The sequence below is a fragment of the Chlorocebus sabaeus genome, chromosome 18 (assembly GCF_047675955.1).
Source record: "Chlorocebus sabaeus isolate Y175 chromosome 18, mChlSab1.0.hap1, whole genome shotgun sequence".
Classification (NCBI taxonomy): Eukaryota; Metazoa; Chordata; class Mammalia; order Primates; family Cercopithecidae; genus Chlorocebus; species Chlorocebus sabaeus.
Genome location: NC_132921.1, coordinates 63,645,998 through 63,660,454, shown reverse-complemented (window position 1 = coordinate 63,660,454; position 14,457 = coordinate 63,645,998). Strand labels below are relative to the sequence as shown.

At 40.4% G+C, this 14,457-nt stretch overlaps 1 long non-coding RNA gene and 1 pseudogene across 1 annotated transcript in view; both read left to right on the top strand.

Moving 5' to 3' along the window:
• LOC140709060 (uncharacterized) overlaps nt 1-14,457 on the top strand; it is a 611,840-nt gene that overhangs the window by 415,143 nt on the left and 182,240 nt on the right. The gene's annotated exons all lie outside the window — the stretch shown is intronic.
• Nucleotides 11,146-12,512, top strand: LOC140708971 (axin interactor, dorsalization-associated protein pseudogene; annotated as a pseudogene).

Below are 14,457 nucleotides of genomic sequence, written 5' to 3'. Positions count from 1 at the left end.
GATGGTATTAGTGTGTTTGTGTATGGGTTATAGTCCTTTTATTGCTTAATAATGTTCATTTATTTTCTCTCTGCCCCTTCTCTTTCTCTCTTTCTTTCTTTCTCAAGACACACCACAGATTTGTAAATTTTATTAGTTTTTATTATGGAACTGACTATTGTCTTTGGAAATTTTATTTATTCTATGCTCATTTTCTGTAAATCTAATGACCATGAAATACAAATGTATACACAGGATATTTACATCCTAACTTGCATTTTCATTTTCTTTTTAGTGTACTTTGAGGGATAGCTTCTAAAAAATTAGATTGAGTTAATTTTATCAATCATTTTGGAGATTTTTGTCCTTGTTACCTAGGTAAGAAATCTTTGCTTACTGTAAGATTGAAAGATTTTTTCCTAGATGCTCCTTTAAAAGTTCTGGATTTTAGCTTTTATGTTTAGGTGTATGATTTATTTTGAGTTAATTTTTGTGTATGTAGTTAGATAAGGGTCAATGTTTATTTTTCTCTATATGAATCACTATTTGTTGAAAATACTATTATTTCCCAACTCCAAAAAGGCATTAATAAGTTTATAATAAATCAATCGACCATACATGTCTCACTATTTCTGGTCTCATTATAGTATTCTATTGATTTATACACGTATCCTTTTAGAAACACCGTGCAGTCTTGATTACAGCAATTTTAAATTTATCATTAAAAGTGGAGTCCAATACATGCAGCCAACAAACATATTTTAAAAAGCTCAACATCACTGATCATTAGAGAAATGCAAATAAAAACCACAATGAGATCCCATCTCACATCAGTCAGAATGGCGATTGTTAAAAAGGTAAGAAACAACAGATGCTGGCGAGGCTGTGGAGAAATAGGAATGCCTTTACACTGTTGGTGGGAGTGTAAATTAGTTCAATCATTGTGTAATACAGCGTGACAATTCCTCAAAGACCTAGAGACAGAAATACCATTCTACTGAGCAAGACCATTACTGGATACTTACTCAAAGGAATATAAACATTCTATTATAAAGACACACACATGCGTATGTTCACTGCAGCACTATTCACGACAGCAAAGACATGGAATCAATTTAAATGCTCACCAACTAGACTGGATAAAGAAAATGTGGTACATATATAACATAAAAGTACTCTGCAGCCATGAAAAGGAATGAGATCATACCGTTTGCAGGGACATGGATGGAGCTGGGGACCATTATCCTCAGCATACTAGCACAGGAACAGAAAACCAAATACCATATGTTTTCATTCATAAGTAGGAACTAAATTATGGGAACACATGGATACATGGTGTAGGGGAACAACACACATTGGAACCTGTCAGAGGTTGCGGGTTGGGAGGATGCAGAAGATCAGGAAAAATAGCTAGTGGATGCTGGGATTAATACCTGGGTGATGGGGTGATCTGTGCAGCGAACCACTGTGGCACACATTTACCTGGGTAACAAACCTGCACATCCTGCTCATGTACCCCTGGACTTAAAATAAAAGTTGGAAATAAAAAAAATTAAAGTGGAGTCAAATTTTATTTCTCCTTTCTAAAATTTACTTTGCTATTTTATATCCTTTGCATTTCAGTTTAAATTTTAGGATTAATTTGTTGATCTCTATGGAAAACATGACATTTTGATTAGAATAGAACTGAATCTATAGCTCAGCTTGAAAAAAAATTGAATCTTTCAAAGTATATACATGCCTGTCTACATTTTGTGGAACTACTTTATTTTTCTGAGCAGTGATTTGCCAATCTTAAACACTTATCTTGCATTTCTCTCAAACTATTTTATATATTTATACTATTGCAAACTGACTATTTCATTTTCTAATTGATTATTTCATTTTCTAATTGATTGTTACTGGTAATACTGAAATAATTTTTGTATATTAATCTTTTATCATGTGCCCTTATTAAGTTTGCTTTATTAATTCTAATAGTGGTTTCGTAGGTGCTTTAAGATTTTTCTACACACGTAATTATGTAATCTGCAAAGTAAGATAGTTTTACTTCTTTTTAAATCTAGATACTTTCATTTCATCTGCCCTTATTGTACTGATCGGAATTGATTTGAAAACGTTCTTCTTTTCTAAAATTAGTATTTAAAGCTATACATTTTTCTTTAATTATCATCTGCAACTCCAAATTCTTATAATGTCTTGGTCTGATTTGGTGAATGTTTCTTATGAATTTGAGAAAAAAAAATTCTGCCACTTCTGGATATATTTTATTAATTTCAATTAGGTTGAATTGATTGACAGCTTTAAGTTCTTCTCTATCCATGCTGATTTCATTTGTTCAATATTTACTTGTTCAATCAATCATTAAAAAAATATATTGAAATCCCTTACGTTAAGTGTGGGCTTGTCTAATTGATCTTCCACATCAATTGGTTTCTGTTTTATATAGTTTGGAGCTCCCTTAATAGGTACATTCATAGTTAGAAGTGTTGTTATGTCTCTGATGAATCATAGTTAGAAGTGTTATGTCTCTGATGAATTTACCCCTTTATCATTATGACATATACATTTTTCCTAATCTCTGATAATATTGCCTGTCCTAAATTTTTCTATGTCTGATATTAATACAGTATCCTTCTAATACTTAAAGTTTTCATGATATTTTTCCTATACTTTTAACTTATTTTTGTTGTGATATTTCTGTTTGTAGTAGTTGTATCTATATTCCCCTATTTGTAATGTATTATTTTTCCTTTGGCAATTTTTCAGATTTTTTTTTTTCCTTTATCACAGTCGTTTGATAATTTTTTTTTTTTTTGCCCTTTAATTATCATGTACATTGATTTGTGTTTCTTTTATGTTTTTGCTTAGGGTTTGTTCAGATTTGTGGAATTTAGGTTTCAATTCTCATCAAATTTGATGTTTTTTGGCAATTATTTTTTAAAATACACTATCTACTCTTTCCTTTTCTAGATCTCCAATTAAACAGATTTTGGACTGCTTCATATTGTCTCACACATTTTCATTTTCTTAAGACTTTCCTTTTCTTTAAAGAAAACAACTGTATTTCTCTGAATGCTTTAGTTTGGATCATTTCTATTGTAATGTCTTTAACCAGTCATTTATTCAGCCAGATTGAAACTTCAGCTAAGTCCATTTTGTGGATTTTTCGCTTCGGATAATTGTTTTTTTTTTACTTCTGGGAATTATTTTGTTAATAATTCATTTCCCTGTTATGTTTATTCCTTTAAAACATTACACATATTTAGCATCAGTTTCAAGTTCTTGGGTTTTGCTATTGGGCCTTGTGCTATGTTTCCTTCCAGGCTTCCTACAAGCTACTCAGGTCTTGCTAGAGTGAGTGTTTATGTGATACCCGTTGATCATGAAGTCTAAGTTTCCTGTAATGAAGTAGATATCATTTTATCTAGCAAGCCATACACATGGGTATAAGCATTAGTGATTTATCACTAAGCGGAAAGGGCATAAAAGGCAATTGACTTAGGCAGGTATAGAAGGTACAAATAAGTTGTGAGTGGGTGACTCAGACTCCTTTATCACCAACTTCTGCTGCATTACCTCCTCTCAATTCAACTGGGAAGTGTATTTGTTTATTTATTTATTTATTTTTGAGATTGAGTTTCACTCTTGTCGCCCAGGCTGGAGCACAATGGCGCTATCTCAGTCACTGCAACCTCTCCCTCCCAGGTTCAAGTGATTCTCCAGCTTCAGCCTCCTAAGTAGCTGGCCTTATATGCACCCACCACCACCCCAGTCAAGTTTTTTTGTATTTTTAGTAGAGGCGGGGTTTCACTGCGTTGGCCAGGCTGGTCTCGAACTCCTGACCTCAGGTGATCCACTCACCTCAATCTCCCAAAGTGCTGGTGAGAGGTGACAATGTGCTAGCAGCCATCACTCCCAGCGCCTCCTCGGCCTCTGGCGGTGCTTGAGGAGCCCTTCAGCCCGCCACGGCACTGTGGGAGCCCCTCTCTTGGCTGGCCGAGGCCGGAGCTGACTCCCTCTGCTTGCAGGGAGGTGTGGAGAGAGAGGCGCCGGCGGGAACCTGGGCTGCGCTGGCGCTCGTGGGCCAGGATGAGTTCCGGCGGGTGCCGGCTGGGGCTCGGCGGGCCCGGCACACGGAGCTGCGGGCCGGCGCCCCCCCGCCCAGGGCAGTGAGGAGCTTAGCACCCAGGCCAGGGGCTGCAGAGGTTGCGCGGTGTCCCCCAGCAGTGCTGGCCCGCCAGCGCTACACTCAAATTCTCGCTGGGCCTTAGCCGCCTCCCCGCGGGGTAAGGCTCCGGACCTGCAGCCCGCCATGTCTGAGCTCCGTCGCTCTGCGGTGGGCTCCTGCGCCGTCCGAGCCTCCCCCACGGGTGGCCGCTGCCCCCTGCTCCGTGGCGCCTGGTCCCATCGACAGCCCAAGGGCTGAGGGGTGCAAGCATGGCTCGGCACTGGCGGGCAGCTCGGCCTGCAGCCCTTGTGCAGGATCCAGTAAGTGAAACCAGCTGGGCGCCTGAGCAGGCTGGGGACTTGAAGAACTTTTATATCTAGCGGGAGGATTGTATGTGCACCAATCAGCTCTGGATCTAGCTAATCTGGTGGGGACTTGGAGAACTTTTATGTCTAGCTAGAGAATACAGCAATCAGCACGCGGTGTCTAGCTCAAGGTTTGTAAATACACCAATCAGTGTGTCTAGCTCAAGGATTGTAAATACACTAATTGGTACTCTGTATCTAGCTAACTCTGTGTTTAGCTAACCTAGTGAGGACTTGGAGAACTTTTCTGTCTAGCACTCTGTGTCTAGCTCAAGGATTGTAAACGCACCAGTCAGCACTCTGTCAAAACGGACCAATCAGCTCTTTGTAAAATAGACCAATCAGCACACTGTCAAAACGGACCAATCAGCTCTCTGTAAAATAGACCAATCAGCTCTCTGTAAAATGGACCAATCAGCAGGTGGGGCCAGATAAGGGAATAAAAGTAGGCTGCCTGAGGCAGCCGGGGCAATCCACTCGGTTCCGGTTACGTGGTGTGGGAGGTTTGTTCTTTTGCTTTTTGCAATAAATTTTGCTGATGCTCTCACTCTTTGGGTCCATGCTGACTTTATGAGCTGTGACACTCACCTCCGAGGTCTGCAACTTCACTCCTGAAACCAGCGAGACCACTAATCCACCAGAAGGAAGAAGCTCTAGACACATCTGAGCTTCTGAAGGAACAAACTCCGTACACACCATCTTTAAGAACTGTAACACTCACCGCGAGGGTCCGGGGTTTCATTCTTGAAGTCAGTGAGACCAAGAACCCACCAATTCCGGACAGACTGGGGTTACAGGCGTGAGCCACTGCGCCCGGCCACCATCCGAGGAGTATCTTATGATCAGTTGACTAAAGAAGAAAAAACTCAAAGCCTAATTACAGATAGGTAGGTCTGCAAGAAATGCTGATGCCAACTGAAAGAGGATGTCTGCCGCATTTTAGCCCCACTCAGAGATGATCCTAAAGGAAAGCAGTGAAGGAAAACTTTCCCTGTGGGCAAAATTTGGTTGCTTAATTTGAAGTGAGTTGCCAGAAGTATGCTATTGACCCTTAAGCAACAAAGGTTTAAGTGTGCAAGTCCACATATACAAGGATTTTCTTCTCTGCCACCGCTGAGACAGCAAGACCAATCCTTTTCCTCCTCGTCGGCTTACTCAGTGTGAAGATAATGAAAATCAAGACCTTCATGATGGTTCACTTCCACTTAGTAAACGGTAAATATGTTTTATCTTCCTTACGATTTTCTTAATAACGTTTTCTTTTCTCTAGCTTACTTTATTGTCAGGACCCGGTATATAATACATGTAACACACAAAATATGTGTTAATCGATTGTTTATGTTAATGGTAAGGCTTCCCATCAACAGTAGGCTAGTAATAGTTAAGTTTTGGGAAAGCCAAGTGTTATACATACATTTTCGACTTTGTGTCTCTGCCCTTAACTCCTGTGTTGTTAAAGGGTCAACTGTGTGTCTACAACAATTTGAGGGCAGTTGCTAAGTCTGGTTGAATGGTCAGCAGCTTGGAAGAAACAGGATTGTAAAGCGGGTGAAAAGGAAGTCTTGAGGGAGAGGCATGTAGCTGGATGGCTTGGAGGTGGCACAGACTATGAAGATAGGTATGTCTGATGTGAATACCACTAAAGGGCATCTTACTAAGGAGGGGGTTGCTAATTAGAAGGACAAAATGGAAGGACTCAGGACAAAATGGAAGGACTCAGAGAATACTATCAGCTAACCTCTTTCATCAGCCACCCCAGTGCTTGCTTAATGGGCTCGTGGGCATAGTGGCCATGGTGGCACCAATGAAGGCTATGCATGAGGTTTACAACATGGCATCTCTTTGTTGTCTGATTTGGCTGCTGTTACTGCTGAGTGTCTAATCTGCCAAAATAGATACTAACATTGAGCCCCTAAGATGGCACCATTGCTTGTGGGACCAGCCAGCCACCTATGGGTGGCTGAATACATTGACCTTTCGCATTATGAAGGAGGCAGACTTGTCCTCAGTGGGACGATCATGTATTTTGCATATGAATTTGCCTTCCCTGCTTGCACCATCACCTGTGAACTCACAGAATGCCCTACCCGCAATCTTGGTGGTGCTCCATATCATGTTGCTACTCATCAAGGAATTTACATCACAGAAAGTGACTTGGTCATAGTTTAGTTTAACGGTGACATCTTTTTCTTTCTAAATGGTTTATACAACAATAGTCTGAAAATCATCACATACATTCTATGAATATGATAATTCTCTTTACAGCTTTGAAATGACAGGTTATATTAATTAAAAACTTGCCTTCCTATAATCTCTGTTAAATTTACCTTTTTCTGAGATCTTGCTATATTGATTCACAACAAATGTGGAAACAAAGGCTTAAAGAGGTTAAGTAATCAGCCCTAATGTCACTCAGCTGGATAGTGGCAGAGACAGGCCTAAAACTGATTTCCTTGTCATACAATAGTGAAATGTATTACCACCTCAAATTGCCTGGGCAAACAAACATAAAGAAAGATACCAGATTTCAGAGTTAGAAAGAACATCTTTTTGTCACTTAAACAATTCACTTAACCACTCTGGAGTTAGTCTGAATTTCCTTATATCCATTATTAAGCAAATAGTGCCTACCTTCACCCTAAATGAAATGTGCCAGGCATATAGATGGGTATACAGTAAGTAGTTACTAGTGAGTAAATAATGACAAAATTTTAAACCTTCCATTTTTGATACTATGATTGACTATAACAGAGAGTATTTCCTAAGGAATCAATGAGTCCCTGACATTAGATGGCATCCAACTTGCTGTCCAGCACTAGAAAATGCCTCATGTGAATCAGGAGCTTTATATTGTTTTAAGTGTGTTGTTCAGGAAAGAGAGGAAATAACATTACTTTCATATTTTTACATCTCTGAGCATATTTTTTTATGTGGGAAAGAATTTTTTTCTATAATTGTTGCTGGACTGTACTTTGCTACTAAAAGAGTAATTTAACCTCTACTTGGGAAACTAAATTCAGGTCTTCTCTGTTCTTTCGTTGGACGTAGACATACATATTTCAAATAGATGGTGATGTTAAAAGTAAAGTATCATTTTCCTAGGTATTCACTTCATTAAAACTACACACTGGAGACCTGAAGGGTCTAGACTGGTAGTCATTTTATACTGATCAAGAATATTTTGTCTCCTGCCGTTTCCCTTGGTATGGCAGAGACATATTCTGTGGCTTTTAACAGCTATAGATTAAAACAAAAATACAAAACTCTCAATACACAAGCTCCGTTATAAAAACCACAGAAACAAAAGAACCATTATTTAGTAGTAGTATTCAATATATGAAGTGAGGAAAAAAGCTCTGTAATATGATATGAGCCCATTTTTGAAACTCTAATCTTTAAAGCAGGTAACATATCCTTAACTTCTGTGCTGCAGGTTAAATACTTTTATAATTATTGATACAAATATAAGCACATTTGAGTTTCACTATTTTTCTACTTATCTAAATGTGTGATGTAACCTTCAAATGTGTCTCTCTTTTTTTTTTTTTTTTACCATTTTTTGGGAGGTATAAAGCTAATTAAGTACAAATGTTATATAATTAAGGTAAAACCCATATAGTATAAATTACTTAAAAATTATTTTAAAGTAGTTTAGTGAATTAGTAAATACAAAAATGATAAAATAAACTATTGACAAATCAAAATTCTTTAGTAATATTAATTTTGTTCATGTTTATTTAACGTCATATTTTATATAAATATGAAAAATTCTCAGGAGTTAGCTTTGCTGCTAACCAAAAACCATTTAATGTTTGGTTCCATGTAATAAATAGTGTGCCTCTAAGATTTTTTCAACAGTAAAAGCTTTAGACTTGAAGGTGGAGATTTATTTCCAGTTCTGGGGTAATAAGGACACTTGGGCAAATTATAATCTGCTTCAACCTAAGCTTTCCTTTTTTAAAAGATGAAAGAATGAGTTTTGAGGACCCATTTCGCTCTAAAAACTAAGATACTTGATGAAAATGGATTTGATAGCTATTTAGATCAATGTAGGAAAACTTATTCTTAGGAGCCCCTCTGTATCCCTTGTTACCTTGTAAATTTTATGTGTGCAAGATTGCGACCTATTTATCTTAGTACACCAGTGACAAATATGTCTAGTATGTATCCAGTGCTCCATAATTGCAGAATAGTCATTGTATCAAAGTTAAAACCAGAAAATAGTGTTCTGTTGCGACTTGCTAAAATAAAAATCTAGAAAAAATGCACACACACCCCCCCCCCCCCACACACACGCACTTGAACCTTGTTAGAAGACTTACAGGATAACGTGAGAAGTTTCAGATGGCAATTGTTAAGTTAAATCTTAAACACTGTGACATTATAAGTGGTGCAAGCATTCAATTAAAGCTATAAAACCCAAACTTATAAGATCATGTGTAATTTATTTGAAGAAGCAGTGTCTTCTAGCTTGATGCAGATTCTTCTTAAATTACTAATGAGCTTGACCTTTAAAACCACTTGGCAAGATGATTTTATTGCTTGCTAGTCAGGCTGCACATTTTTACAACACACTCGTATGTAAAATTGAAAAACTCAACAACTTTTCAGATATTTGAAAAACAAAGCTCAGCATTTGCCCATTTCGTTGATTCTCTTCTCATCCTTTCTAGTTCAAGACACTTGGTTTGCATTTAGGGTGTGTGGATAACACTGGAAATAACACTAGTCTAATTTATTCTTATAGAAAAGCTTTCATTTGGACCTTTTATGATGAGTTTAGTCACTTTTCTTATTGCTTCATTGCTAGTGAATATACGTAATGTCTCCCTGTTCTGTGGAAAGTTGAAACATCAAACTATTTGGCAGGACCAATTCAGAATTTAGTATTGCTGTCTTTTCAGGCCCCAATTCCTGTTATTTGATGGGCTGTGGTGAAGTTTTGCTGGGTACAGGGACATCAAGTGGTTCTGTCGCGGGGCCCATGTTTGCAGTGGCAGATTGAGGGAGCCTGCCTTTGGGCGCCAGGGCAGCACACTGTGACCCCGGCATTAGCTGGTTCAGGTGGGCTGGTTCTTGGACCTCCAGGTGTGCTGCTCCTGTGCCAGCAGTGGCAGTGGTGGGCAGGTTCTCAAGGCCTTGGGCAGTGGGTGTGGTGTGGCTGAACAAACCTCTGGCTCCCATGCTGTCCACATTGGTGCTGGTGTTGGCTGTGATAGGCTGAGAGCCAGTCCCCAGATCACAGGTGGTGCATACAGGTGGGTGCCAGCTGTGGTAGCAGTGGCAGGTTGGGTGGGCCTCACCTCAGGCCCCTGACAGGAGTGCACAGGTGATACCAATGGTGGATCCAACCGAGCACTGATTGGCCCCTAGGTCCCCAGATGGGACAGCATGCTCTGGCACTGGAGGGGCTGAGCTGGCCAGTCAGACCTGACCTAAGGGCCCTCAGTGGTGCATGCGGGGGCTATGGTAGGCAGGGGCAGGGTGATCCCTAGGACCAGGGTGAAATGCTGGGGTGGGGGCAGCCGCAGCTGTGCTGCAGCCCTGCTACTCGGGGGGTGGGGTTGTTTTCAGTGGCAACAGCCCTAAGCAGGCAGCTGGGGAGCTCACACTTTGATCAGGCTTTGGCCCTGGCTGTTGTAGCAAGTCCTGTGGATAGGGGAATTTGTCCTCAGAACACGTGAAAATGCACAGCATCTTCACTGTTGGGGGCAGCAGGGTCAGTGGGGTCTTTGGAATGGCTCACGCTTCAGCCCTGCCTGCAACAGTATCAGCCAGTCACAGCAGGGGCTGCAGGCAGGGAATGTTGATGTGTGGAGGATGTGTGGGGGCAGGGCTGTTGAGTCCCCAGGCACGATGCCCTGTGGTGGGAAATGGGCTCTCTGTATGCACTGTGCTATTAGGGATGGGGTTGTATCTAGCTTGAGCGCCCTCTCTGGAGCAATGCCGTCCTGCGACCTCCAGGCAGTGCCCTATGTTAGTTTCTGGGTGGAGGGGCTTCCCTGTGGCTAGGATTGCAGGAGCCTGTGGTGAGAATGTGGACCGCTGGGATCGCACACTTACTCTGTCCTACACTGAGGAGCCCCTCCAGGCTCCCAATTGATTCAGCCCAACAGGCTGCTTCAGTTCCTTCTTCCTTGCTTTAAGTGTGCCTTGTCACTTCTCTGTTGAATTCCAGTGTTCTCTCAGATGATCTATTCAAAGTGTGATATCTACTCACTATGTTGGTTCTTCTGTGTGGAGGTGGCAGTACCCGATGCCTCTAGTCAGCCATCTTGAAGCCCTTCTTCCTTTTGTATAGTTTTGGATTTTAAAGTATTTATCCTGCATATTAGAAATGTAATCAGTAAGCATGGGAAGGAGGAACAATCAAAAACTGAAACCAATGTGAAACAAATGAACCTATTATATTCCAAATAAATACCACAATCTCACTAAAAAGAAAGCAAGAAAGAGAGAGAGGAAAAAAAGAGAAGAGTGGTTGCAAATAATCTTGCGTGGCTCCTTGGAAGGTGGCAGAGTTTGCTATAGTGGTTCCTCCAGACCCTGTCAATACTGGGGTCAGGCCCAGCCAGGATGGTGCCTGAAAGCCCAGCCTTGCTGGGGTAGGAACAGGAGGGGACAGGGTAAGGAGTGGTCACCTTTGTGACCCAGAGTCTACTACAGCACTGGGGGAGCCAGTTTTAGGAGAGGCACCAGCTTTGATTCTTGGAGCCAGTTGGTGGAAGTGATAGATGAGTATCTGATGTTAGCAAGACTTCTACAAAAAGGGGCCCAAGCTCAACACGATAATTCACAGAAGAACAAAAGAAACCCACAGGCAGTGTTGGAGCATGCTTGGAATTGTGAAGTACAGCTTTACACTCAACACAGTCTCAAGAAGAACTGAAATTGGAGGACCTGAAGAAACTAGCACTAATCCTAAAGAATATTTTTACATATAATAAAGAATTTCCATTTGACGTTCAGCCTGTCCCCTCAAAAAGAACTTTAGTACCTGGTGAAAAACAGTATTTGGAATTTGAAGAAGATGAAGAACAGTGTGGTGCTGGAGCAGCGTCTCCTGATTCCTTTCCTGCTAGAGTTCCTGGTACTCTATTACATGTATTAGTCTGTTTTCACACTGCTGATAAAGACATACCTGAGATTGGGCAATTTACAAAAGAAAGAGGTTTAATTGGACTTACAGTTCCATGTGGCTGAGGAAGCCTCACAATCATGGCGGAAGGCAAGGAGGAGCAAGCCTCGTCTTACACAGATGGCAGCAGCCAAAGAGAGAATGAGGAAGATGCAAAAGCAGAAACTCCTGATAAAATCATCAGATTTCATGAGACTTATTCATCATCACGAGAACAGTATGGGGGAAACCACCCCCATGATTCAATTATCTCCCATCGGGTCCCTCCCACAACACATGGGAATTGTGGGAGTACAATTCGAGATGAGATTTGGGTGGAGACACAGAGTCAAACCATGTCATGACTTTATTACCAAAGTTGCTATCAGAACCAAGAGCAGTGTTACTCACTACTAAAACTGAGAATATTGGTCTGAAATATACTAAACAGCACATATTACTACTTTATTACCAAAATTGTCCTCAGAATCAGAGTGGTGTTACTCACTGCTAGAATTGAGAAAATTGGCCTGAAATACGCTATATTAAAGTGAGTATCAAGGAGCTGAATGACATAGATTTAAGTACTGTGCAAGATACTCCTGTGGCTTTAAGAAGACACGTATGTTCATTTTAATGTGAATATTGAGCTGCAGAAGTATATTAAAAAATTAACCAAAGGTAAGACTCTCTTCTTTAAATTCAAAGACTACAAGCCTACAGATATGTTTATCAGCAGTTCATGGAGATGGATGAAATTAAACCTGGGCCACTTGTAATAGAATTGTACAAAAAATCTACTGACTTAAAAAAATGAAATTGCAGTTACAGACCAAGAAACCACTTGATCTTCATTTATTAATACATCAAACTTTGCACACAGAATGATCCTGACATGAATAACTTGGAACTTTTGTGAATTTTACCATTCATTAGAAACCATCATAGCTCTGTGTATCACATTCACCCTCAGCAGGTAGGAAGCATGCTGTACCCATGCCAGTAGGCTAGAGTTTCCATAAATCTTCTGAAATCTAGGTGATGGTCCCCAAACCTCAATTCTTGACTTCTCTGCACCCTCAAGCTCAACACCACGTGGAAGCTGCCAATGGAGGGGACTTGCACACTTAGAAACCATGGGCCACGCTGTACCTTGGCCCTTTTTAGCAATGTCTAGAGCAACTGGGATGCAGGGCAGCAACTCCCTAGGCTGCGCACAGCATGGGGACTCTGGACCCAGACCATGAAACTATTTTTTCCTCCTAGACTTCTGGGTCTGTGATGGGAGGGGTGGCCATGAAGACCTATGACATGCCCTGGAGACATTTTCCCCATTGTCTTTGATATTAACATTCAGCTCCTTGTTACTTATGTGAATTTCTGCAGCCAGCTGGAATTTCTTCTTAAAAAATGGGTTTGTCTTTTCTACTGTGTTGCTCAGGCTGCAAATTTTCTGAACTTTTATGCTCTGTTTCTCTTTTAAAATGGAATGCTTTTAACAGCACCCAAATCACCTTTTGAATGGTTTGTTGCTTAGAAATTTCTTCCACTAGATACCCTATATTATCTCTCTCAAGTTCAAAGTTCCACAAATCTCTAGGGCAAGGGCAAAATGCCACCAGTCTCTTTGTTAAAACATAACAAGAGTCACCTTTGCTCCAGTTCCCAACAAGTTCTGCATCTCCACCTGAGAGCACCTCAGCCTGGACCTTATTGTTTATATCACTATCAGCATTTTTATCAAAGCCATTCGAGAAGTCTCTAGGAGGTTCCAAACTTTTCCACATTTTCCTGTCTTCTTCTGAGCCCTCTAAACTGTTCCAGCCTCTGCCTGATACCCAGTTCCAAAGTCGTTTCCACATTTTCAGGTATCTTTTCAGCAATGCCCCGCTCTACTGGTACCAATTTACTGTATTAGTCCGTTTTCATGCTGCTGATAAAGACATAGCCAAGACTGGGAAGAAAAAGAGGTTTAACTGGACTTAACAGTTTCACATGGCTGGGGAGGCCTACTTACATGACAGTAGCAAGAGAAAATGAGAAAGATGCAAAAGTGGAACCCCCTGATAAAGCCATCAGATCTTGTGAGATTTATTCCCTACCATGAGAACAGTATGGGGGAAACTACCATCATGATTCAAATTATCTCCCACCAGGCCCCTCCCACAACATGTGGGAATTATGGGAGTACAATTCAAGATGAAATTTGGGTGGGGACACAGCCAAACAATAACACCTGTGAACAACATAAAGCGGCATCTGTTGCCCAGAGAGCTTTTTAATGGGAGAGTCCATTTACACATTTACAATTGATTACAAATTTATAAATTTAGATTGTGATCTATTCACTTTCAATTCTACCCTATATTTTTAACTTTATTTTTTGGTCTGGATTTATAGTTTTGTCTTTTCTCCTTTTCCTTTTTTCTTTCCTTTGACTTGAAATCCATTTCCATCTACATTCCATTCTGTTTTATTTTTTAAGTTGTTCCTCTAAAAGTCTTAGTTTGAATATTTAGCTTAGACTCTAGCCTTAGTAACTATGTTTGTTCACTTCTCAAATGGTACAAAGGACCCAGTACAAAGACCTGTTTTGCTAGTTGGTGTCCAAGGACATCTGTGGTTTATTTGTTGAGAAAACCAGAATTGCCAAACTGTTTTGAGGAATCCCCAGTTCAGATCAACTGCCAGATTATGATATCAGGGGATTCAGGAGACACCAATCAAACTGATGGCTGAAGTCATTAATAAAGAGTTGCTTCATTATTTCTAACTAAATATGAAAGAAGACTGCAATCAAAGATTTTGAAAATGTTGTGAGGCCT